The 27,544-nt window shown below is 35.0% G+C and overlaps 1 pseudogene; it reads left to right on the top strand.

Annotated features, from left to right (window-relative positions):
* Positions 1-23,570: 23,570 nt before the first annotated feature.
* LOC124508228 (kinesin-like protein KIF2A) lies at positions 23,571-25,697 on the top strand (annotated as a pseudogene).
* The last annotated feature ends 1,847 nt before the right edge of the window (positions 25,698-27,544 follow it).

The following is a 27,544-nucleotide window of genomic DNA, read 5'->3' on the forward strand; positions in this document are numbered from 1 at the left end:
CTATAGTTACTTTAAAAATAAAAAGGAAAAGATTTTTTTTTTCAACGTTTTTTATTTATTTTTGAGACAGAGAGAGACAGAGCATGAACGGGGGAGGGGCAGAGAGAGAGGGAGACGCAGAATCGGAAACAGGCTCCAGGCTCTGAGCCATCAGCCCAGAGCCCGACGCGGGGCTCGAACTCACGGACCGCCGAGATCGTGACCTGGCTGAAGTCGGACGCTTAACCGACTGCGCCACCCAGGCGCCCCAAAAAGGAAAAGATTTAAAGAAGGTATATCATAGTTAAATTCTTTGTTTTTAAACATGGCAACCATCAAATTCCGTCTTTAAAAATGATAACATTTTAAACCATAACACTTAAACACTCCATTATATAAATGATTATATCTAATTTTTAAGCTAGTATGAATATAATAAAATATATATTCTAACATGCATTATATAAAAATATCACTGGAAGTTAAAATGTTTCAAACTCACCAGAGGAGCTCACTGTTTCAAGAAATCTAATCTTATTTTGTTTTAAAAGCAAAAAATAGTTTTACATGTCTTAGTCATTGAGGACTGACTACATGCTTGACAATCCACATTATTTCACTTAACAAGACTATTATCTTTAAAATTACATTCTAACATACCCTCTTAGAGGTGAGGAAAAATGGTAAATTGTCCAGTGTCACACAACTAGAAATATCAAAGCTGGTATTTTAATGCATTAAAAAAAAATTTTTTTAACACTTACTCATTTTTGAGAGTGAGAGAGACAGAGCATGAGCGAGGGAGGGGCACAGAGAGAGGGAGACATAGAATCTGAAGCAGGCTCCCGGCTCTGAGCTGTCAGCACAGGGCCTGATGTGGGGCTCAAGGTCCAACGTGGGACTTGAACTCACACAAGGCGAGATCATGCGCTCAACCGACTGAGCCACCCAGGCACCCCTTAATGCATTTTTTAATTAAAAAATATATACCCTGAAATAAGCTTTATGTCTTTTATGTGTCATTCATTTTATATTTCATTTTTTATCTTTACCCAACAAGGTGTTTACAATGCAAATATATTATCAATATAATCTTTTGTGAGTCAATAATAGTCCTTTTTAGATTTTCTAACTTTAATTTAAACGTGTCTTTTTTCATCAATGCTTTGCTTAGTTTACTTGTCACAATCACTTTGTAACATAAGGGGACAGCATGGACAGTAGCCAAGGGCATGGGCTCAAAATCAGGCAGAGTTTTCAATCCTAGCTCTACTACTTTCTCCCACCCAGCTTTATTGAGATATAATTGACATATAACATAGTGTAAGTTTAGGGTATACAACATGATGATTTGATACACGTATATATTGTGAAATGATTACCACAGTAGAGTTAGTTAACACATCCACTCTTTTTTTTTCCCCTACAGTTTTATTTAAACTTAGTTAACATATAGTATAGTATTGGTTTCAGGAGTAGCATTTAGTGTTCATCACTTACATATAACACCCAGTGCTCATCTCAACAAGTGCCCTCCTTAATGCCCGTCACCCATTTAACCATCCCTCTGCCCAACACCCCTCCACAAACCCTCAGTTTGTTCTTTATCCTTAAGAGTCTTTTATGGTTTGCCTCTCTCTCTCTTTCTTTCTTTTTTATCTTATTTTATCTTATATCTTATTTTACTTTATCTTATTTTATTTTTCCTCTCCTTCCCAAACGTTCATCTGTTTTGTTTCTTAAATTCCACACGTGAAGGAAATCATATGATATTTGTCTTTCTCTGACTGACTTATTTAGCTTAGGATAATACATTCTAGTTCCATCCAAGTTGTTGCAAATGACAAGATTTCATTCTTGCTAATATTAGTAATATTCCATTGTATATACGCCACCTCTTCTTTATCCATTCATCAGTAAATGGACATTTGGGCTCTTTCCATAATTTGGCTATTATTGAGAGTGCTGCTATAAATATTGGAGTGTAGTTGCCCCTTCCAATCAGTATTTTTAGATAAATACCTAATAGTGGAATTGCTGGATCTTAGGGTGGTTCTATTTTTAACTTATTGAGGAACCTCGATACTGTTTTCTAGAGTGGCTGCACCAGTTTGCATTCCCACTAACAGTGTGAGAGGAATCCCCTTTTTCCAAATCCTTGGCAACATCTGTTGTCTCCAGAGTTGTTCATGTTAGCCATTCTCACAGGTATGAGGTCATATCTCATTGTGGTTTTGATTTATATTTCCCTAATGATGACTGGTGTTGAGCAATCTTTTCATGTGTCTGTTAACCATTTGTATGTCTTCTTTGGAGAAATGTCTGTTCATGTCTTCTGCCCATTTCTTAACTGGATTATCTATTTTTTGGGTGTTGAGTTTGATAAGTTCTTTATAGATTTTGGATACTAGCCCTTTATCTGATATGTCATTTGCAAATATCTTCTTCCATTCCATTGGCTGCCTTTTAGTTTTCCTGATTGTTTCTTCCACTGTGCAGAAGCTTTTTATCTTGAAGTCTCAATAGTTCATGTTTGCTTTTCTTTCCCTTGCCTTTGGTGACATGTCTAGTAAGAACTTGCTATGGCTGAGACCAAGAGGTTGTTGCCTGTGTTCTCCTCTAGGATTTTGATGGCTTTTTGTCACACATTTAGGACTTATATCCATTTTGAGTTTTTTGTGTGTGTGTGTCTATGGTGTAAGAAAGTGGTCCAGTTTCATTCTTCTGCATGTTGCTGTCCAGTTTTCCCAACACCATTTGTTGAAGAGACTCTTTTTTCCCATTGGATATTCTTTTCTGCTTTGTTGAATATTAGTTGAACATATAGTTTTGGGTCCATTTCTGGGTTCTAAATGTCAGTGTCTTTATATTATTCATCAGATAGTACTATAACTTGAGATATTTATTCTAGTGAGCAAGTATTCACTCTTTTCTGTGTTTTTTAAGTCAAAGCAAATTAAGCTCCACTTAATGACTATGTGACTACATATGTGACTACATATGACTACAATTTTCAGGTGAGCTGTGTGTTAAAATATTTTTTTTAAATGACAGAGAAAAAATGTATTTAATCTTCTGTTCTTGTTATTGGATAGTTGAGGAATCTACTGTTTAATTCTTAGCAGTAGTTTAGTTGTGAATATATTTCCAAATACATAGATAAAGTACTAATAAGTAGAGAAAGTAGCATAAAATGAATTATACCTTTATTATAAGATCATCTCATTATACTGCACATGAGAAAATAAGTTACCTGTCAGAGAAATGATTGTCTAATGGTTGTTAATATATAGTTTTACTATGTCATTAGTTATAGTTTTTTCCTGAACTCCCTCTGCTTTTATAATAAGGAGATATCTTCTGCCTGCATTCTAAATATCCAAACAAGTTAATGTTAAAATTGGTGTATTCTTATTGGCTTGGGGAGAAATACTGTTCATCTATGAATAGTTACAGTGGATTGGTAAGTGCCAAAATCTGAGACAGTGTAGATGCTAGAAACAGACCATCAGACTTTCCTTAGTACTATTTCTCCCCACTCCCAGTCACATGAGTGGATTTAATCATATGGAGAGAGCACAGGTCAGAATGGAAACCTTCGGAGCTGCCTATTCACACATTTAAAAAGCTATTAAACAGTTGTAAAAGCAAATTCTTTTTTCTATCACTTTTCTTCTCTTTGGAGCCAAGGTTGTTTCTGGACACAGTCAGTAAGAATTACCAATAGATTCTTGTGAGCATGATATCTTGGAGCATACAGGAAAAGATAAATGAAAGGTAGCAAAATACAAAAGAAGAAAAGAAGGAAGAGGAGGAGGAGAAAAGAAAGAAGGGGAGAAGGATAAGGGAAAAGAAGAAAAGAGGGAGAAGGAAGTGAAGGAAAAGAGGAAAGAGAAAGGGGAGAGGAGGAGAAGGAAAAAGAAAGAAGCAGCAGCTTACAATAGATCATCAGGACCATACATCAAGTAGGTCCATTCATGTAATAAAAATGGGTTGAACTTATTTATTTTAAATAATACTCATTAAACAAAATGAAATGAAATAAAGGGCTAGCAATAATGGAAGGATAAAATATGCAATGGCAAAAAAAATAAACAAAAAGAAAGAAGAGATTGTTATATTGTTATCATATAAAAAGAACTGAAAGTACAAAGCAATCAATAGGAAAAGGAGTTATTTTACATTGGTAGGAATGCATCTATAAAGAAAAGAGGTTATTCTAGAATTTGTATGCACCAAATAATATGGGATTAAAATAAAATTTGTTTAAAAATCCAGGAGCAATGTGTAGATAAACTGATAAAAATGTAAACCATAGTATGAGACTTTAATAAAACTGTTTAAGCAAAATAATGAAAAAATATGAATTGATTTAAACTACAGCCTTATCATTCATGGTTCAGAATGTGTATCTCATAGTTCTTAAAAATTATTTTAAGAATCTGTAGGGACATTGTTTATTATAGCAAATATTAGAGGAAAAATTGAAGTCTAAAAATAGAGGAGAATTTATAGATATTACATTACAACATCCTGAATAACAGCTTCCTAGAGACCTAGTAACATGGGAAAAACTTGCATTTTATTTTAAGAAAAAAATATTAGGTTTGTCTTTGATATCCTAATGTGTATTAATTATGTACTAATACCTTGCAAAAAGATTGAAATCCACAGGTGACTCTGGAATTATTTTTGTATTTTTATTTTTAGAGTTCCCAAATGACCTATGATATACAGCTTCAGTAATCAGAAGCCAAAAACACATTTTTAAGAATAAACTTAATTTTGTATTTATTTTTAATTTTTAAAATTTTTTTTGAAAATAAACATTTTAATTGAAATTCCATTTGCATAATTTGATGCACGATGTAGAGAGTGTTTTATAAGAGCCTTTTGTTGAAATTTTAATTATGTAGATATGAGGTACGAAGAATTGATGAAAGTTGTAATAGCTTCATCTTGGTCCATGAGCTCTAGCTCTTATAAAACATTTCACACACACGTATATCCTCCTGCGCACTTCACATTTGGGTCTGGTAGTTTTGCCTTGAGCTCCAAATGAATAGTTTTTTTTCTTTTCTTGTTCCACTGGTTAGTTTGAGAGAACGCTTAAAATGAATATTTACAAACATTGCTTGGCTTGCTTAGGCAGCTACCTATTACTTTAAGAATGGGACTCCTGTTGCTGCCAGGTTGAGTTGCTGTGGAGAGCAAAGATGAGAGGCAAAATTGCAGCTTTTAAATATTTTTAGAAAAGAAAGAGTCGACTTGCTGACATCAGGCACTGCAATCAATCCCCATCATCTTTTCATTCTCAGGAATACGTGGGGAAAAAGACCATTTCAAAGCTAAATTGATGTTTCACTATTGAACAAGAATTTAAAAGCTCTTTTGCGACCAGATTCTTATTTCTTTTATTTATCTTGGACATTGAAAGTAGAGTCAATATAAAATTGTTTAATGTAGAAGGCCTTCCTTAAGGATTCTTAATCATCTCCTTCTATTATTTCAACACCCCTGTAAAGCAGTAACCATGTCTATCTTAAACGGCCATAATAATAATTGGTCTTCCAGAGAGCCATATACTAATATCATAGCGATATGGTAGTAAATAATAATAATAATAATAATAATTAAAAATAGGAATTTTTGGCTAACATTAAAGAAGATATTTTTCATATCAAGATATTCAGCCATCACAATAGATAAAATATTTAAAAATAATGTGTACGTGCACTGTAATGAGTTACAATATCATGAACTAAATCACTAAGAAACTAATAGTACTAAGCATCTAGGTTACATAATTTTAACTGACTCTGTAAACAAGGTGGCTAAAATAAAAATCAAATGGTAACAGCAAGAAATATTTTTAAAATTGTCAAAATACATGATTTTACAATTGAGTTTCTAGAATGATTAAGCATTATCATTAACATGTAGATGAAATGGAGCGGGGAGGGATTGATAAGATGGCAAATTTTTGCTTCATGGTAAAATATGTAGTAAAGACATTTTGGAAATACATATAAGTGTTTTAGGAAGTTATGGCATCTACTGGAAAAAGGTGTGTAGATGTAATAGAATCAAATGCATAGCAGACAAAATTGAGGGAAATAACATACTGTGTCGAAATAATTGTGCACATTGACTCAACCATGGAGCAAGCTTTGTTTAGCCTTTTGCAGGTTTATTTTTTATATGTATTCAGTGAGTAGTTTCTGGCAGTTAGTGGTTTCTGGAAGATGGAATGAATTAAGGTTACCTACTCAGATGGCTTAAACTTTTTAACAGTGTTTGTGAAGACTTTAAAGAGTGTTCATTCACCTAGTTTCCAAATAGCCTTTCCCGTCTTTGTTTCCTTCTGACTAGAATTACCTCCCTGAAATTTGCATTTTGAAGAGATGGCCCTCAGTTTCTACATAAGACTAAGTAAAACATTCACATCTCAAAGGCACAGAGTAACAATGCAAGTTCCTCCTAGAAGGCCTATTGTTTCCTAAATCAAAAATTTTTAGGATACTTATGAGCTTTTTGAAATGAATAGGGACTGGTAGGAAAGTGGCCTTTTTCTCTTCTTGTGAAAGCTGTTTATAGGACAGCTGTTTTTAATTCTTTGAAGAATTGGGTTACAACCTGAATGCAATCAAGGGACTGAGACAATCACCCCACTATATTATCTTCAACTATACTTGAAATCAAAAGATTCCTGTGTTCTAGATTTAGAGCTATTTGTCTTTGGAATGTTTTCCTTTCTCTCTGGGTACATTGTTTCATTTAGCTAAGGTTACGCACATAGCTAGGTTGCCTTCCCTTGTCTTGAGGTTTTTCATCACATTCCTCAGAGAGGGGCTCTACCACACAGAAAGCCAAACCTTTTCTCAGAATGCATGACAAGTAAGCCGCCATAGCTGTCTCTGTGAGAGAAAAAGCAGATAACCAATAAGAAACAACGTGACATTTTACCTTCCTTTCTCTACAGGGCAAGATCCAAGAGGACTGACTCTGGTAAGAACTCTCATGTTTCACAGACTTCTGCCAGTATTCCCAGGCTCCAGAAAGAGTGAGGTTTAAAGTAGAGTGTGTGGCTCCAGTATGTACCAGAATTTCGTGAGGTTCTCCATTAATTTTAATTTTAGTTTTCCCTGGGCTGCTTATGGGAATAACTCATGGCAATTTACCAGAGAATCCCTCAGCGTCACATCAGCCCTAGGAGGCCATCTGGGGCCTTCCTTTGAGATATGGGGGTGTTCAAATTGGTGTGGAAGGATTTGTATAAAATCTTCAAAGACAATCTTTCTTCCAATGTCAAAATTGATTGCAAATGAGACATCAGTTTCTGGGCCAGTGTTTTGATGATGGAACCCTAGCAGGGTGCAAAGTGGGAGGCCCAGGTGTTGTTTTAGGTTTCTGGTCTTGGAGCCGCTGTAGTTTTAAGGCTACTAACTTTGTGGACTCTTGTTTATGATCTTGTATGTCTCTGCAGAGTGGAAAGGCAATTAAGATGGAGTTTTAATAGACTGAATATTCAAGTAAAGGAAAGTAGAAAGATGCAATAGGAATCACATCAATCTTACAGTCTTTGGGGTACCTCTGTGGCTTTCACTTTTCATTAGTCTTCTGCAACGAATCTTCTAATGAAGCTCTCTTAGAATCTTGAAGCCTTTTGGAGCCTTCTGCATAAAATAGGGAGCCCATTCTATTTGATTTTAGGAACACTTGTTTTTAATTGTACTTCTCTAATGAATGATTTTGTCTAATTGGAATATGTCCCATAATGGCCATTGTAATTCTAGATTGTCTTAGTAAGACTTTACCAGTTTTGTAGGTATCTACAGCTTCCAGAGAAACAGTTCTTTGACATATAAGCAGGTATGCTGGAAGGAAGCACTTTCAGTTCCTTGAAACTTGACGATTCCATTTCTTTAGCTAGGCCTTAGCTCTCTTGTAGCCAAATTAACACCTAAGAGGAATGTGCTACTGGGTTGGTAATTTTGTGGTGTTCTACAGTGTGCCTTTTGCATGGAAATTTTCTTGAGGTTGCTAGGTGATTTAGTATCAATTTAACCCATTCTATGATTAACGTACCCTAGCACAAGACTCTATAGAGTTAGGTGGCTCGTGCTCTAACAGTTTTTAAGTGCTTGATTCAGGCCCATCAAATGTGACATTGGGTTCCATGAGCAATAGATCTACTGTTTCTTTCATGAGAAGTTTTGTTTATAGTGTGGATGACCTGATGGTTTTTAATAGTGTGAGTGACTTGATTCTACTTAGATTTTGATGTGCCATTGGTCAAACATTCTGAATTTCTTGTTTTAATTTATTTCCTCAAGTTCTCCAATGGTTTATGCTGTGGACTTACCTCAAGGGTTTGTGAGTCCCCCTAATGACTGCAATCCATTGCACTCATTGGAATTCCTTCTTCTTGAGTTTCCTAATGGCTGCTACTCACTGTCAAATCCTAGTATAATTATTCCAGAACTTTTCCAGGATCCCAGAACTTTCCTGGGAACTTTAAAAAACTTTGAAAACTTCCTGGAGAATAAATATGTAATTTTGCAGGTTTTTTAAAAACACAAACAGGGTAGAATCAATATAGTATTGTCACAATCAGATGGCAGTTGGTTATATTGTCTTCATGCTTGGTCTTTTGGTTTATAAGTAAAAACTTAGTTTTAAGCAGCCAATAGCTGGTTATGTGTTAGAAAGCATGATTAGATTAATTCTTTAATGGTGGCTTCAAGTTCTTCCTTGTAGCTCTAGAAAATCCACTCAACCTTTTGTAACTTTTTTAAAAACTGGAAGGTTTGGCATTTGACTTTGCACTCTTAAAGCAACGTTTCAAGCAAAGAAAAAGAGTATTTATATATAAATATAATAATAACATAATATAAATATGTACATTAAAAAAATAAAGTTTGTTTGGATCAGAATGCTGCACACAGGGCGTGAAGCTTAAATCTGAGAGCGACTTACCCACAGCCCTTGCTACTGATGAGAGGAACAATAAGCTAAAAGGGGTCAGTGTGCATCTCATCTCATGGACTGTTAGCAGTCAGCTTCCCATCCTACTAATTGTTACCAAAGACTTAAAAAATGATGAAAGAAGACCATTTAGGTGATACAAACAAACTTTATTTAACACTTCATGAAGCAGACAGTCTTCATTCACAGAACTGCTGAACTGTCTTTACTGAAGAACATAAATGAGTATATACAGTAAAATGATATAATTAAACAATCACCAATTTGGAAACAGTAATGTAAAAAATTGATTTAGGCAAGTATCCATCGACAGACACTGAGCCGTTGTGTGAATAGTTACTGGGAAGCAGATATTCATTAGCAGATATTCATGTGGTTGGAAAACATCAGGCCAGATTAACAACTAGTGTGCCCATAACTCATAAAAACGGACATTATGTCTCTTGATGTGATGCGAAGGAATGTATACATTCCTTGTAATGTGGTTTAAATCATTTGTAAATGGTTTGATCTAAGTATGATCATGAGATAACAAAGAGAATGATTTAAATTGTGGAGCATTTTATACAAGTGGCTTGGATGCTTCAAAAGTATCAGTGTTATGAAAGACAAAGTCAAGAACATTAAAAAAAGACAAAGATGCATGCAACCAAATACAGTGATAATTTTTGGTAGAATCTTGTATCAAAACAAGGTTGGCAGTTCATTTTATGAACTATTAGATAACTTATATATGGATTACATTTCGTATAATATTATTGAATCAAAGTTAAATTCCTTGGTATGGAAATGGGACTGTGGTTATGTAAAGGCAAGTGATCTTAAAGGGAAGTGGATGAAATATTTAGGAATGAGTACCATCATGTCAGTGATTGACTTTTGAATATATAGCAAAGGAGAAAGAGAAAACAAATTTGCCAAATATTAACAACCGGTGAATCCTAGTAAAGGGTAAATGAATGTCATTAAAACATGGCTTTTACTATAACTTTTCTTTAGGTTTGATACTTTTGAAAGTAAAAAAATAGGGCAACTAATCAAAAACAGACAAAATACAGAATTTTATACATTCCTAAAAGTTGTATCTTCATGAAACCCATCCATTTCATTACCAAAGACTTGTCTTTTATAATGAATTTAATATAAGCAAAGACTTTATTGTGATTCCAAAGTTTTAAGAGACATTTAAGAATCTTATTTTCATGGGACGCCTGGGTGGCTCATCAGTTAAGTGTCAGACTCTTGGTTTCAGCTCAGGTAATGATCTCATGGTTTGTGGGTTTGAGCCGCACATTCGGCTCTGCACTGACAATGTGGAGTCTGCTTGGGATTCTCTCTCTCCCTCTCTCCCTCTCTCTCTCTGTCCCTCCCCCACTTGCTCCCTCTGTCTCTCTCTCTCAAAATAAATAAGTAAAAAAAAAAAGAATCTTTTTTCACAACAGTCATAAAGTAGAAATCAATTCTCACAAACATAATAACCCCTCTTCTTACATTAGCCTTTACAATTTACCTTTCCATGTCTCATTCGAATATGAAAAAGGTTATGGCCTTGTGCACAATTCCTTTTAATCTTTATGTGAATTTAGGAATATACTCAGTTCTTTTAATGATATGAAACAAATTCATTCAAATAATGAATGAATGTTTTCATAGTAGTTTTGGTAATATAAGACTGGAATTAGATTTTAGCTGAGAGTGGAAGGAGACAATTCCCAATCTATACTCAAAATAATGTATTATTTCCTAGAGTAACAGAAAATAAGAAATGACAAAGAGAAAATAGCTATACACTTCAAACCATGACAGCTTTGCAAATGGCATAACAAAGTTAAAGGTATAAAGAAAATTGTAATGTTCAGATGTACAGTGAGAAGTCATTACTTATACTCTTTTGAAGACAAAGTTTGCTTTTTGTATTTTGAAAGAAAAAAAACTGTTTGGTACTATCCTTTTGCTTATAAACTGAGTGCTAATAATACTCCTTTTACTTACAATTGAGAGATTACACTGTGAAAATCTGTGATAGGATTGTGAGAAAGCTTAACATGTTCACTTATTTAGACCATTAAAATAATGAAAATATCATCCTTTCGTACAAAAGATGGGTATACTTGAAGCCACAACTTTTTTTCCTTCTTTTCAGAGTGGCATCATTCTTAAAAATATTATCTCCTTCGAAAAGGTAAGCAATGCACACGAGTTTTAGAAAGTACAGGCTTACATCACAGAACTGTAATCAAAGTCAACAATTTTGTACTGATTGGCACGAAAGTTTGAGTGTTAAGCTGATTCTTCTGTTGGAATCGTTTGATCACAGCAGCACTCTGCTATATTAGGCTTTCAAATTAAATGGTCGTAAGTACTCTCCTTACTGTATTGCAACATTCATGTTAATCTACTGACACTAAATATAAGCTCATTTGGCTCCTACTGGAACGGTATTTTTAAAACCATGGGTCACAGTCTGATGGCATCAACTTTATGCATTGAGACTAGCATTTATAAATAATAAAGCAGGGTAAGGTAAAACAGACCATAATACTTCTACATGTGTCACAAGTAGCAGACATAAATATTGTTAGTGAATGAGTGTGTGTATTTATGTGTGTAATTTTGCAATATAAAATGTCATGCTCTTGGTTTCAGTTTATTTATTTGTTTTTTAAGTTTATTCGTGTGAGAGAGAGCAGGCTCATGAATGGGGGAGGGGCAGAGAAAGAGAGAGGGAGAGAGAGAATCCCAAGAAGGCTCTGTATTGTCAATGTAGAGCTTGATGTGGGGCTTGAACCCGCAAAACCATGAGCTTATGACCTGAGCCAAGATCAAGAGCCAGATACTTAACCAATTGAGCCACCCACACACACCAACTCTTGGTTTCAATTTTAAAAAGTTGAAGGCAATGACTTGAATTTTCAAAGGGTGTAATAGAGGCTGCTACTTTCAGGAATTTTACTACATAATAGCAAATTTTAATGAAAAATATTTCCAAGCACAGCAAGATTTAACTTACCAGTCTTACTAAAATAAAAATGGTGTTTTTATAAATATTTTATTAATGTTTTCTCATGTGGAAAATATATGCTTATCACAAACAAACCTAGAAGAAGTAGAAAATCTGATTATGAGTCAAATTGAGCATCTTATATTCAAAAGACATTTGTATTTTATTGTGGACTCTTTAGATTATTTAAATATTTAATTGTTTTTCTAGTAGGTGGTTAATACTGATTTATAAAAATTTAGATACTTATATATCCTATATTTTACAAATATTTTCCCAATTTTTCTGTAGTGTTTGAGTTTATTTATTCAGACATTTTCAAAGTATATGTAGTGAAATTTATTATGTCAATTGCTTCTGGATTTGTCTCTTTAAGGCCTTTTCATACTTATAATACCTATTCAGTACCTATATTCTATCTTTTTCTTAAAATACGAGTATCCTATTAGTATAAACCCTATTAAATCATGGTAGATTTATAGAACATTTCAATAACACATAGAGCTAGTCTTTTAATACATTAATATTTTAAATATGTTCCTGGCTAGTTCTGCTCATTTGTTTTTTTATTTTCTAATAATTAAAAAAGTGTTTTTAGAAGTTTAGCATAAAAGTGGATGAAACTGGGGCGCCTGGGTGGCGCAGTCGGTTAAGCGTCCGACTTCAGCCAGGTCACGATCTCGCGGTCCGTGAGTTCGAGCCCCGCGTCAGGCTCTGGGCTGATGGCTCAGAGCCTGGAGCCTGTTTCTGATTCTGTGTCTCCCTCTCTCTCTGCCCCTCCCCCGTTCATGCTCTGTCTCTCTCTGTCCCAAAAATAAAAAAAAAAAAAAAAAAAAAAAAAAAAAAGTGGATGAAACTAAAACTGTATAGTTTGATGATTATTCTAAAAAGACTCAGATAATAGCTGAACAAAGCTTAAAAAATAAAAATAAGTAATCAAAGATCAAGGTATAAGGCATTACTAACACACTGTAGGAAACAAATATTCTAATACCTATAGTAGATTATTTCTGACTGCACAGGAATGTTATGAATATGGAATAAGCAGTATGAGTTGGGCCTCTTCTGTCTAACATGATGTCTGTGGAATCTATATAAGCTGTTGTATCTTGCATGATTTTGGTCATTTTCATTGCTTTATGATATTGCATTAAGTGACTATCCCAAATGTGAACTGGCATATGAATTGTTTAAGTGTACGAAGTTCATGAAGAGTATTGTTATGGACATTTTTTGTATATTGTATATTTTTTATTTAGATATTGTTTCTCATTGGGTTAGTTTTGGTAATTTGTGTTTTTCAAGAATTTGTCCTTTTTCATTTAAATATTCAGATATATTGGCATTTAGATAGCATTTTCATTCTCAAATCCCAGGGTTCATTGCTTGGACCTGGTCTAGTCTTCATCTTCACTCATTCTCCTATGGTAATAATCCCCAAATTCCTTCTGTAGCCCGGAACTCTTCTTTGCATAAAAGAACTACCTGCTTAGTCTAAATCTCTACTTGGACGTCTAAGAATCTCAGACTTAACAAGCTCTGAATTTAAACTCTATTTCCCCCCAATTTTTTTTTTTTCTTTCTCAGATGTCATCTCAGCAAACAGCAACTTTCTTTCAGTTGTTCAGGCTAAAACCTTGAGTTGATCTTTTTTTTTTTTTCTTTTTTTCTTGTTTCCCCTCATACCTCTTAGCAATCTCTTGGCAATATTCGTTGACTATTTTCAGAAAACAACCTCTACTTCTTCTTCCATTGCAGCCACTCTGGCCCAAGTCAAAGTCCCTTTTTGCTGTGATGATTGTGATAGCCCTTTGGTAACTCCTCATCCTTCTCCACCTCCTCTTCCTCTCTCTTCCCTCTTCCGTTCTTTTTCTTCTTCACCTTCTCCTGTTTTTCCTCTTCTCTTCCCTTCTTTCTGTACCGTCTCCTCCACCTCTTTTCATTTCCCCCCATCTCTCACATCATGTATTTCAGCCTTCTACCCAAAACCCTTCAAAAACTCTCATCTTAATCATTTTAAGAGAGAAAAGACTTAAAGTGGTCCACATTACAGCTATATGATTTCCAGGTTTTTTTTTTTTTTATTACATTAGCCTCATCTCTTCTACTTGTTCTTTCTTACTATTCCGCAAAAGACAGAACATGTACCTGTCTTAGAATCTTTTTCACTTGATTTTCCTTTGCTCAAAATATTTTTTTCTTGATCCACATGAATCAAATATTCCTCCATGAATTTCTGTATTGTATTTAAATCATAATCCCACACCAGACATGCCATAGTTCCTTCTCTGATTTACTTTTCTTATTATCTACATGGCATATTTTAACGTACTACATACTTACATAGTATGTGTATATGTATATATTCATTTGTTTTTCACTTATTTATGTTTTTGTTTATCTGTATCACAAGTGAGAACATAAGTGCATTGATAGGAAGGATTTGGATTGTATTTTCAGGACATAAAAGAACATCTAACACATGGTAGATGCTTAACAAACATGTGGTAAATGAACATTTTGGAATAATGTATAAAGTACTTCTTTTAGAATGGTTTGTGAGGCAGGGCATTTATGCTAAATTCTCCATATTTTGAAATCTAGAAATGTCTTTGTTTTGCCCTAAATTGTGAAAGAGTATTTCTGTGTAGACAACTAAAATGTTGGGATTTACTCTTAGCTCTTTGAAGATTTTATTCTATTCTTTTCTAAATTCCTTTTATTGTTTGAAGCTTTTGGTTGTTTGTTTTAAAGGATCTGTCTTTTATCACCAGGTACTTTTAAAATCATCTCTATTTTATTGGAAATTTTATAACTCCATGTCAATGTGTTAAAATACAGATTTTAAAAAAATATACTGTGCTTTCAATTTCCACTTATCCATGTCTTTATTACCTAAAAATTGCACAGCTATGATCTATCACCCTTTAAATTTTTCTTCTGCTCCATCTATATTTTCTATTCTTTTTTAGGTATTTTGATTAAATAAACACTAGAATTTTTAGTTCAACACTTCATATGTATTAAAATGACCTTAATATTTTACATCTTTCTGTCTCCGTATATTTTATTCTATGGTAGAATACAGTTTATAAATTTTCTGATTTTTTTCAACAACTCTGCTTTTATTATAGAATGTTTATTGATTGTTTACAAAAATACACCTCACCATGTTAAATTAGCTTTTGATATCTCATCTTTTCTGATTGCAAATTTTATTTCATTGAATATTTAATATGTAATATTTTTATATTGTTTTTGATACTTTTATATGTGAAATTCTTGTGTTATGATTGCATTTGATTTCTGTCTTCTGACTTTCACTTGTGGTTATTTGTTTCACTACCAATTTTAAAGGTCTTTGTGTATGGTCCTATATTTAGTTTATTTTGTTGAATAGAAAACATGGTGGGAAATAAATCCAGTAACTCTGGGGCCTTTTACATAGCAAAATTTCTAGGGTTCTAGAAGTGTGGATCATGTCAAAATACTCCTGTTAAGTGAAAGATAAATTGTTGCATCTGGCCACTATGAGCAAAAAGAAGCACAATTCCCGGTGTATCTCTTTGGATATTGGAGGCAACATCTTCATCATTTGGATGTGTTATTCTGTCCAATTTACTGAGTGACCTGAAAAGCTGCTAGATTTGAGTGGGGCCCAGAACATAAGATGGCTTTGCTGCAGGTCCATCCTGCCTTGAAAACTGCTCTGCCACTTGGGCCATGTGATGCAGTAGATTCAGTGGTGCTTGAAGTGGCAGTGGCAGATAGGGAGGCTGTTTGTAGGTTTTGGTGGGCCTTTGTAGGTGAATTGCAGCACGGGCCCTTAGGATTTTAGAGCAGAGCCCTACTATCCTCTGGATAACGACTCTCCTTTTGAGAAACAGTTCTTGGCCTGCTACTGGGTCTGAGGAGAGACTGAATACTTAAACTTAAGCCATTACATTACCATGCGACCTGATCTGCCCATCATGTAATGAGTCTTATTTCACCTCCTTAAAGTTGGGCATTCACAACCATGCTCCATCATCAAATAGAAGTGGTATATAACATGATATGGCCTGAAGGCATGAGAAAGTTACCTGAGAAGTGGTCCAAAGGCCCATGGCCTCACTTCTGCTGTGCTACATTCTCTCAGCCTGCAACCATGGCCTCATGGGGATTTGCCTATGATTAACTGACAGAGAAAGAGGATTTGGCTTAAAGATGTTTCTGCAAGATATATAGCCAACACCTGATGGTGAACAGCTTCCACACTACAACCCCTGTCTTGGAGATCTCTGAAGGATGGTAATGAAGGGAAATCTTCCCTGTGGGCAGAACTTTAAGCAGTGCACCTAATTTTTCACTCTGCTGGGAAAGAGCAGTGGACTGACATGTGATTATACATTGATTCATGGGTTGTTCTCAATGGTTTGACTGAATGTCAGGGACTCAGAAGAAACACAATTGGAACATGTAATCTCTCTGAATGGGCAAACAACAGGAAAACATGTGTGTCCCACATGAATGTTTACCAAAGAGTGACTTCTGAAGAGGAGGATTTTGATGATCAAGTGGAGAGGATGACCTATTCTATATATACCTGTCTTCATCTCTCTCCAGCCAATGTCATTGCCCAATGAGCTTATGAACAAAGTGGTCCTTGTAGCAGGGACAGAAAGTATGCATGGCTTCAGCAACCTAGACTTCCATTCACCAAGGCCAACCTGGCTCTGGCCACCGCTAAGTGCTCAATCTGCACCAACAAAGACCAATGCTGAGTCTTCTACATGGTATCATTTCCTTATGTTTATCAGGTAGCTATTTGGTGGTAGGTTGATTGTTTAAGACACTTCTATCAGGGTAAGGTGGCATTTTGTTCTTATAGGAATAGACACTTCTTCTGGATATGGGTTTGGCTTCCTTGCATGCAACATTTCTGCTAAAACTATCATCCATGGACTTACAGAATGCCTTATTCACTGTTCTTGATATAGCACACAGAATTGTTTCTGATTAAATAACTCGCTTTGTTGCAAAAGAAGTGAGGCAATGGTTGGGGTGCCTGGGTGGCTCAGTTGATTAAGCATCTGACTTTGGCTCAGGTCACGATCTCACAGTAGGTGAGTTCGAGCCCCACACTGGGCTCTGTGCTGACAGCTTAGAGTCTGGAGCCTGCGTCCAATTCTGTCTCCCTTTCTCTGCCTCTCCCCAACTCATGCTTGCTCTCTCTCTCTCTCTCTCTCTCTCTCTCCCCTCTCTCCCTAATTGCCAATGAGGCAATGGGCTCATTATTATGGAATTTATTGGTCATACCATGTTCTCCAATGTCTGTAGCTTGCTTGATTGAATGGTGAAATGACTTTTGAATACTTCTTTACAGTCTAGCTAGGTGACAATACCTTGAAAATTTGGTTAAGATTTCCCAGAAGGCTATGTATGCTATAAGCTTCCAGTATATGGTGGTGTTTCTCCCATAGCTAGGATCCCCAGGTCTAGGAATCAAGGAGTGGAAATGAGGAGTGGTACCACTCACTATTTTCCCTAGTGACTCTCTAGCAAAATTTTTTGCTTCCTCTTCATAGTATCTTAGGCTTTACTGGCCTCAGAGGTATTAGTACTAAAGGAGTGAATGTTTTCACCAGAAGACCCAACAATGATTCCCTTGAACTAGAAATTAAGAATAATACCTGATCATTTTGAATTCCTGTGCCTCTGAATCAGCAGGCAAAGAAGGAAGTTACAAAGAAGGGATTGTTCTTGACTACCAAGAAGAAATTGGACTACTACTCCACAGTGGAGATGAAGAAAAGTATATCTAGAATGCAGGGGATTCCTTAGGGTGTCTCTTAGTGTTTCAGTGCCCTGTGATTAAGGTTAATGGAAAACTACAACAGTCCAATCCAGGCAGGACCAATAATGACCATGACTCTTCAGGAAAGATGGTATGGGTCACCCTACCAGTTAAAGAATCACACTCAGCTGAAGTGCTTCCTGAAGGCAAAGAGAATAGTATAACCATATGACAAGTAATGGAAATAAAGACTAATTTTTAGGAGTATTTCCTAAAAATTCCTTATTTTGTCATGAATGTGTATATCATATATCTTTGTTTTCTTCCCTCTCTTATTCCCTTATCAGGTAACCTAAAATGTATTGACTTTATATAATAGTATTAACTGTTGTTAATTTTATTTCATAATGCTATTATTTATCAAGGGGAAGAGTAAACATCATTCAAGCACTTAACATCTTGGGACTTCATGTGTTTTGGGTTGTACATAGGATAGTATCATGTTAGTATCATGTTAGGGATGGACTTGTGATGGTTAATTTTATGTGTCAACTTGACTGAACCATGGCGTGCCCAGATATTGTCAAGTGTAATCCTGATTTAGTCTGTGAGGATCTTTCTGGGTGAGACTAACGTTTGAATCAGTAGACTAAGAATGGATTGCCCTCCTAAGTATGGGTTGATCTTATACAGTCAGTTGAAGACCTGAATAGAACAAAAAGGCTAACTTTCCCATGAATTACAGGGAACTCTTTCTGCCTAACTACCATTGATTGGAATTTTGGGCTTGAATTGACATATTGGCTTTTTCTGCTTTTGGACTTGAATGGAAATATCAGCCCTTTCTGGTTGTGAAAGAGAGTGCAAGCCTCCTAGCACTCAGACTGGAACCACACTATAGGGTCTCTGGATTGTCAGCTTACTGACTGCAAATCTTGTGATTTGTCAGCCTCTATGATTGTATGAGTCAGTTTTTTATAATAAATTTCTTTCTCTCAATCTCTCTCACTATGTATAGACACCCTGCTGGTCCTGTGTCTCTAGAGAATTCTAATACACTGATTGTAATTATATATATTTGGGTTATGTCATATTGTTCCATGAGCTGATGATATATATAAATACAAATATATTTATTTTATATTATATATATATATTCTGTATATATAAACATATCACTATATAAACATATATATTCTCCATATTGTATAATTTCTGTTGATCTGTCTTCAAGTTCAGGAAATCTTTCCTCAGTCATTAGTATTATTTTCTCATCCAGTGAGTTTTATTTCATATATTTTTTGTTTTGTTCTGTTTTACAATTTCTCAGCAGTTTGATTTTTATGGTCTCTATTTCTTAATTCAGTGTTTCTATCTTTTCATTATTTGTGAACATATAGACCTATAACTATTGTGCTTCACTTGAATACATTTCACAGGTAATGTGTTTTCACAAATTGAAGATTTGTGGCAATCTTGTGTTGAGCAAGTCTATCAGCACCATATTTTCCAACAGCAATTGCTCACTTCATGTCTTTGTAGTATGTTTTAGTAATTCTCACAGTATTTTAAACTCTTTCATTATTACATTTGTTATGGTAATCTGTTATCAGTGGTTATGACTCATTGAAAACTCAAATGATAGTTAATGTTTTTAGCAATAAAGTATTTTTTAATTAAGGTATGTTCATTGATTTTTAGGCATAATGCTATTGTTTACTTAATGGACTATAGAATAAACATAACTTTTATATGCACTGGGAAACCAAAACAAAAGCCATTTGACTTGGTTTATTGTGATATTTGCTTTATTGGGGTAGTCTGGAACCAAACATACTATATCTACAAGGTATGCTTATATTTTCCTTTATATCTTTAAACATAGTTATAATAGCTGCTTTATTATCCTTGTCTGCAAATTTCAACATCTAGGTAACACAGTATTATCTTTTGTTTACTGTCCTTTCCTCTCTGATTAATTATGTCTTTCTATTTCTTTAGATTTTAACTAATTTTGGGTTGTTTCCTTGGACATTGCAATGGATATTTTTAGCAACTATAGATGATCTTATGACTTTCTGATGACTATTTTATTACTATTTATTATTATTATTATTATTATTATTATTATTAATTGGTTTCAAGAGTAGAATTCAGTGATTCATCACTTACATGTAGCACCCAGTGCTTATCACAAATGCCCTCCTTAATCCCTATCACACATTTGGCCCATCTCCCACCCACCTCCCTCCATCAACCCTCAGTTTGCTTTCTAGTTAAGTCTCTATTTTTTTCAATTTATTTTCAAAGACCTATAATTTCACTGAGCTTGATCTATAAAACACCATTTCTCCTTTTAGCCTGAGTTGAGTATTCCCTATGAATGAGTGTTTCAGAGATTAGCCAGGGATTTAACAGAGAAAATTTAGGGATCCCCTCTCACTTTTCCTTTTGGTATTTCCTCTCTTACGTTAAGTGGCTGCATTTTTACTAAATCCTGTCCTATGTTCTCTCATGTCAGTAGGACTGCAGGGTTTTTGTTCAATTTTAGCCACATTGAATTATAATGGCTTGAGACTTCTCTCAGGATGAGTCATAAATAATTTGATCCTGTATCATTGTCTTTCTCTTTGTGTCAACTTCCATGGAATATCAGCTTGCTTCTATCCCTCTCCAGTGCCTTGAGGAAAATGTTTATTTTTTGTTGAGTTTATAATTGTTATCTGCAGTAGTGTTGGTCGAGAGGGAGATTACTTGGCCATGACAGGAACAGAACTCTCTTGGGAATGGCAATTATCAGAACCCGAAGATTGTGCAGAACATAAAATGGCATAGATATGATTAGATCAAAATGAAATCCATCTTACTTCATTGTTCACGTCTGGTCTACATTTGAGAGAATATTTTCAACATCTATTCTTTTGAACATTTGTAAATTTTACTATCAGGTTTTATATTTCCCTAACTTAGGACTTGATATATATTATAAAAAGAAGTTCCAGACCAGGGAAAGATGTCTTTAATAGAGTCCAGAGAAAAGTTGTCAAAGATTAAGGTGTTAGTGCAAGTCATAATATATAGTCCAAACAACTTTGAGTCTTAAAAGGAGCTTTGCTTTTTATATTACTAATATAAGCCACTTAATTGTAAAATCCCTGTGTTTATTGCAAATTCATGTTATTGGTGCCAGTTAGGCAACAAAGACTAATGAACTTTTGAGCCATTATTCATATTGCTTCGTCTATATTGTTTTCTATGATCCAACATTGGATTTATGATTCTCATCATAATTGTAATTAATGACCTCAGAAAATAATCAGTACATTATAGTAACATTTAAAAATAATTTTATTTATGATAGGAGTGCCTGAGTGGCTTGTCAGTTAAGCATCTGACTCTTGATTTTGGCTCTTGATCTTGTGGTTCATGAGATCGAAACCCATGCCAGGCTTTGCGCTGAGTGTGGAGTCTGTCTGAGATTCTCTTCCTCTTTCTCTTCCCCTCCCCTGCTTGTACTCTCTCTTTGTCTCAAAATAAACATTAAAAAATAATAATTTTATTAATGATAAATATTGAATAAGTACCAAATGCATTCATTATGCTGTTTATTTTGCATGCATTACTTTTAGCCATCCTGAAACTCTGAAGGTATAGTCATATCAGTTTACTAGTAAGTAAGTGGTAAAATCTTGTTCAAACAAAGCCAGTGGGTTTCAATAGCAATTTACCAGATTTTATTCCCAGTACATTTATTTTCCTTTTTTAATCTTCTTTTGGTGGGACAAAGATGAAAGAAGGGCAAGAATGTTAAAAAAAAAAAAACATAGAATTTAATAATTTATAAAGGCAAGGGAATTAAAAGCAAAAATGAATTACTGGGACCTTATGAAGATGAAAAGCTTCTGCACAGCAAAGGAAACAACCAACAAAACTAAAAGGCAACCAACGGAACGGGAAAAGATATTTGCAAATGACATATCGGACAAAGGGCTAGTATCCAAAATCTATAAAGAGCTCACCAAACTCCACACCCGAAAAACAACCCAGTGAAGAAATGGGCAGAAAACATGAATAGACACTTCTCTAAGAAGACATCCGGATGGCCAACAGGCACATGAAAAGATGTTCAAGGTCGCTCCTTATCAGGGAAATACAAATCAAAACCACACTCAGATATCACCTCACGCCAGTCAGAGTGGCCAAAATGAACAAATCAGGAGACTATAGATGCTGGAGAGGATGTGGAGAAACGGGAACCCTCTTGCACTGTTGGTGGGAATGCAAATTGGTGCAGCCGCTCTGGAAAGCAGTGTGGAGGTTCCTCAGAAAATTAAAAATAGACCTACCCTATGACCCAGCAATAGCACTGCTAGGAATTTATCCAAGGGATACAGGAGTACTGATGCATAGGGGCACTTGTACCCCAATGTTTATAGCAGCACTCTCAACAATAGCCAAATTATGGAAAGAGCCTAAATGTCCATCAACTGATGAATGGATAAAGAAATTGTGGTTTATATACACAATGGAATACTACGTGGCAATGAGAAAAAATGAAATATGGCCTTTTGTAGCAACGTGGATGGAACTGGAGAGTGTGATGCTAAGTGAAATAAGCCATACAGAGAAAGACAGATACCATATGGTTTCACTCTTATGTGGATCCTGAGAAACTTAACAGGAACCCATGGGGGAGGGGAAGAAAAAAAAAAAAAAAAGAGGTTAGAGTGGGAGAGAGCCAAAGCATAAGAGACTGTTAAAAACTGAGAACAAACTGAGGGTTGATGGGGGGTGGGAGGGAGGGGAGGGTGGGTGATGGGTATTGAGGAGGGCACCTTTTGGGATGAGCACTGGGTGTTGTATGGAAACCAATTTGACAATAAATTTCATATATTAAAAAAAAAAGAATTTAATAATTTATGAGAAACTGACAGATTATTTGAGCTTCTAAACCTTACATTTTAAATTGTTAATCTCAAATCAACAAAATGCCCGCGTGTATGTAATCAATAATAATATTTTTAATATGAATGTAGTTGTCTTGAATTGGGAGAGTGTATACTCTTATGCTTTCTGATTTCCCATCTTTGTGCAGCATATATAGTATTATGTTGGACAGCTTGAGGACTGAAAATAAAATGATGGAATTTTAGAATTTAGTGAATTTAAAAGATTGAGAAAGTAGTCTTTCAACTCAGTAAGTTTTATTTCTCAATGTTTTATGATAAGGTTGTATGCCTTTGACTCTTTTTACACTGGATTAAATTAAAAATTTTTTCAACTTAATAATTTACAAAATTACAAATGAAGACTTCACTTTATTAAAAAGAAACTTGTCTTTTGGGGAAAAAATTGCCCACCATGTCCTCTGGATATATTTGTGGGCATTTTCTCTCTATGGCCATTAATTTATTTCATTAATTTTATGAAGAAGTTTTTAAGTTACTTACATAAAACACATGATTTCTGTACCCTGAGTCAGCTTTAGGTAATCGAGCGTGGTCTGTTCCACTCTCCTGGTTCCTGGATGCCCAACATCACTCCTTGCCCTGCAGGCCCTGCTTGCATTCATAGTGTCACAACTACCTGCTACCCCACCTTAGATGAGGTGATGGTAATCGCCAAATCCAGCAACATGCAGATTGGGATTTATGTGGAGATCTAGCCAAGAAGTGGTTCCTCTTGGGGAAAATGTTTAATGTCATGTGCTTGGGGTGTGGAGTGAGACCCAGTCAGGCTTGGAAATAATTTTTATTGTAAAGGAGAAAACCCATGGAGAACCAGAAATGAGAACAAATTCAAGGCCCTAATTAGCAAACCCAAATATATCAAGCAATGGTAACATTCTTAAATGAAAATAATGGAAGTGTTACTGTTGAATGGATAGAAATGGAGATATAAAGGGCAAAGATACTGACCTGGAGAGCATCTTTTCACTCAACCATGACTCTGTTCCTGATGAAGAAATTGAATCCAGTTCAGAAACACCTCTACCTCCAGCATCCTCAGCCAAAGTAAACAAAATTGTAAAGAATAGACAGACTGTGGCTTCTGTTAAAAATGACCTTCCTCCACACCTTTTGGGATGAGCCCTGGGTGTTGTATGGAAACCAATTTGACAATAAATTTCATATATTGAAAAAAAAATGACCCTCCTCCAAAAGATATCAGAGTGGTTGGCTCTGCACGTGAACAACCTAGTCAACCTCCTGAAAAGTCTTCCTCTTCACAACAGAATACACATGAAAAATCTAACTGTGTGAAAAAAGTAGAAAAATTATAAAAAACAAACAAGCAAACAAAGAAAACAAAAAACAAAAAGAGGGAACTATAGCAGAAAAAACTTAAGAGCCCGGGATGTTGATGCTACAAACCCTAATTAGGAAATTCTGTGTATGATCAGAGACTTTAAAAGGATTGTAGACCATTGACAACAGCAGGTCTTATTGATGAAAATGGCCATTCAGTAAAAAATAAACTCAAATGAAAGCTCTAGATGCAATCATAATCCCTAGTAAAAATATTGTAATGATATATAAGTCTACTTTTAGTTTTGTCTCAATAAGTTACATAGAAAACCAAACATTTGGTCTTGATTTTGCCTTTCATGACTCAGATCCTAAGTGAAATGGTTTAGAAGGATTACAGGTAGACCATTAGTGGAAACTCTATTTGAAAGGAGAATGGCTATGTCCTTTGCTGCAAGTGGAAAACCTCAAACATAAGGAAGGAACAAACCAAGATTGTTCTGAAGGAATTCATGCTTTAGCAGCTTGAGATATTTTCTTAATGCCAAAGACCAAACTATAAGAAGTTAGAACTTCAAGTATATGAAGTTTTCTTTGAAATTTATAGTGGAAATGTGTTTGACTTGCTAAACAGGAAAGCAAAATTAAGAATGCTAGAAGGTGGGGTGCACCTGGAGGGCTCAGTCGGTTAAGCATCCGACTTCAGCTCAGGTCATGATCTCACACTTTGTGGGTTAGAGCCCTGCATCAGGCTCTGTGCTGACAGCTCAAGTGGTGTGATTACAGGAACAGGAAGTCAAGTGTGTTGAAGATGTACTGAAACTCATTGACATAGGCAACAGTTGCAGAACATCTGGTCAAATATCTTCAAATGCACATTCACCTTGGAGCAATGCAGTATTTCAGATTATTCTTAGAAGGAAAGGAAAACTACATGGGAAATTTTCTCTTATTGATTTTCCTGGAAATGACAGAGGTGCTGGTATTTCCAGTGCCGACAGGCAAAGTAGGCTTGAAGGTGCAGAAATTAGTAAAAAGACTTTTAGCACTGCAGAAATGAATTAGAGCCTTAGGTAGAAATAAACCTCCTACTCCTTTCCGAGCAAGCGAAGTCACTCAGGTGTTAAGAGATTAATTCATGGGTGAAAACTCTCATGCCTGCATGATAGCTACAAACTCTTCAGGAATGGCATCCTGTGAAAATACTCTTGATGCATTAAGGTATGCAAATAAGGTGAGAGAATTGACTGTGGATCCAGCTGATGCTGGGGATCTTCATTCAATGATGCACTGTCCACCAAATCAGATTGATGTCTTAGAGGCAGAGTGGGGTATGGGCAGTTCCCTTCAGAGATCCAATGTAAAACTTCTTTGTGAACACAGTGAAGAAGGGGTTTCTCCACAATTGTTTACTTTTCATGAAGCTGTCTCACAAATGGAAGAAATGGAAGCACAAGTTGTAAAAGATCACAGGAGGGCAGTGTTTTAGGAATCTATTCAATGGTTACAAGATAAAAAGTCTCTCCTAGAGATAACTGAAAAAGCAGACTATGATGTAGGTTCCTATGCTACTCAGCAGGGAAAATTGCAACTCAATTTGCAAAAATAGAAATTTTAACTGAACTCTGGAATAAAGTGAAAATCTGTAGCTCTGCAAGAACAGACCAGCAAGCAGATCAACCCAAAGAGACCCCATGCCCTTTAAATCAGCATTTGCTGCTAAAGGATCCCCAGAACCCACACTACTGTAACATGTAATGGTTATACTGTAAGAGCCATTTGAAAGTTTGACATTGTTAAGCTTCTGTGGAAAATGCCTTGTCCCTTCATCTGTATGACATCTTGGTTTTGTGAAACTCTCCTTTGTCTACAAAATACTTCTGATCCAGAAGATACAACCAAACTTTGGGAATAGTGAAGTATTTTCTTTCATTTGCCCAAATTGTGATTTACTTTTAGAGATCCTTGCCAGTTGTATTTTCTCTAAGATGAAATAAGACTGTGGACTTGATCCAAAGGTGAATAGTAGGGGGAAGCCACAGCATTTCCTTTTCAGTGTTCCCAGCGAGACTGAGCAGTTTTAAGTCTTTCGTGTACATGGGTACCTTTATACATACTTTGCCCACTTCTGGGGACAGCCATGCTCACCTCTTCCTGCTCTGTGCCTTGGCGAAGGCAGGTGACGCTAAATTTCTGAAGCACAGCCAAGATAAATTACAGTTCTTATTTGTCATTATAAATCACCTTTATTCTGTGTACATTTTACTATATTTGAGACATTTTTGTGCGTGACTAGTTACTTTTGCATTATGTACTGTATTACTGAATGGAACTGAAGTCAGTGATGGTGAAAATAGCTGCTGGGCCATTCTATCTTATACGTAGAGGAATCTGGAATTATGAGTTTTAAAACCATATAACAATGGTATTAATTTTTTTAGCTTTTTCTTTTTAAAGACATAAAGTATAAACTAGTTGGTATGTAATAAAAAAGTAATGAAATTTTTAAAAATTTCCTAAAATTACATGTACCTAAATTATGCTCATATAACACTGAGCTGATTTGATCTGTTCAGTTTACAGAAAAAAAATACCATTAGAAAGTTGACATAAAAGTTTCTTTTAAGGGATGCTGAGCAGATGAGTTACCTTTTTGAAAATAAATAAGATACAATAAAAATTACCAAATGGTCCTGTAGATTTATTATTTTTTACTTATGCTGCTACAACAAAGTCTAATTAGCAATGGTTATTTTATGTTTCTCTGAGTTGCAATTTTTGAAAAAAATCATATCTTGATTTCCTGTTATATACATGACAAAGAATTGATGGTGAAAGGGATGAGTTGAAGAGTGTGAAATAAAGCATTTTCAATCATTACAGGAAGAGAAGAAACCCTGTAATTCACAAATCAGCATGACATTTCTTCAAAATTTTATTACTTCAATATTTTATTCACAGAAATTAAACCACTTTACTATTCTAAGAATAATAGGTAGTCGGATAATTTATGTAAGAAAATTAAATAAAAGATGTCAGATTTGAGTGAACACAAAATAGTTTTTAATAGTTTAGCTTAAAATTAAATACTAGGTAAAAAAATACATTCAGTTATTTTATTACAGAGGATCTTTACAGTATTCTACCCCTTCATTATGTTAGCTTAACACATATCCGTAATTCCCATTTTATTAAACTTAATGAGAAAAACGAAAGGAACTAGGACATAAAAGTTGTGAATTGCATATCATCATCAAAATAAAAGCTAATTCATGAGATCAGATAAAGAAAATGAGTACTAGGGTAATAGCAGTTGTGTCATAGTACTTATCACCAAAACCTGAACACAGCCCAGCCACCTTTTTGTTGCTCCATTGCACACTGAAAACTAAACTGAGCTCTATTAACAGATTAATGAAATCTGTTCAAGATGAATAGTTTGTCTTAATTTGTCAACTTTTCTACCCTGAAAAATGTTTGGATATGATGAGTCATATTGATCAGACAATATTTGTAATGCTATATTTTAATAAGCATTTTCATTATAAAATA

Source organism: Lynx rufus, unplaced genomic scaffold (assembly GCF_022079265.1).
Source record: "Lynx rufus isolate CCGP_SWC_20201006 ecotype Redwood Valley unplaced genomic scaffold, mLynRuf1.p SCAF_13, whole genome shotgun sequence".
Classification (NCBI taxonomy): domain Eukaryota; kingdom Metazoa; phylum Chordata; class Mammalia; order Carnivora; family Felidae; genus Lynx; species Lynx rufus.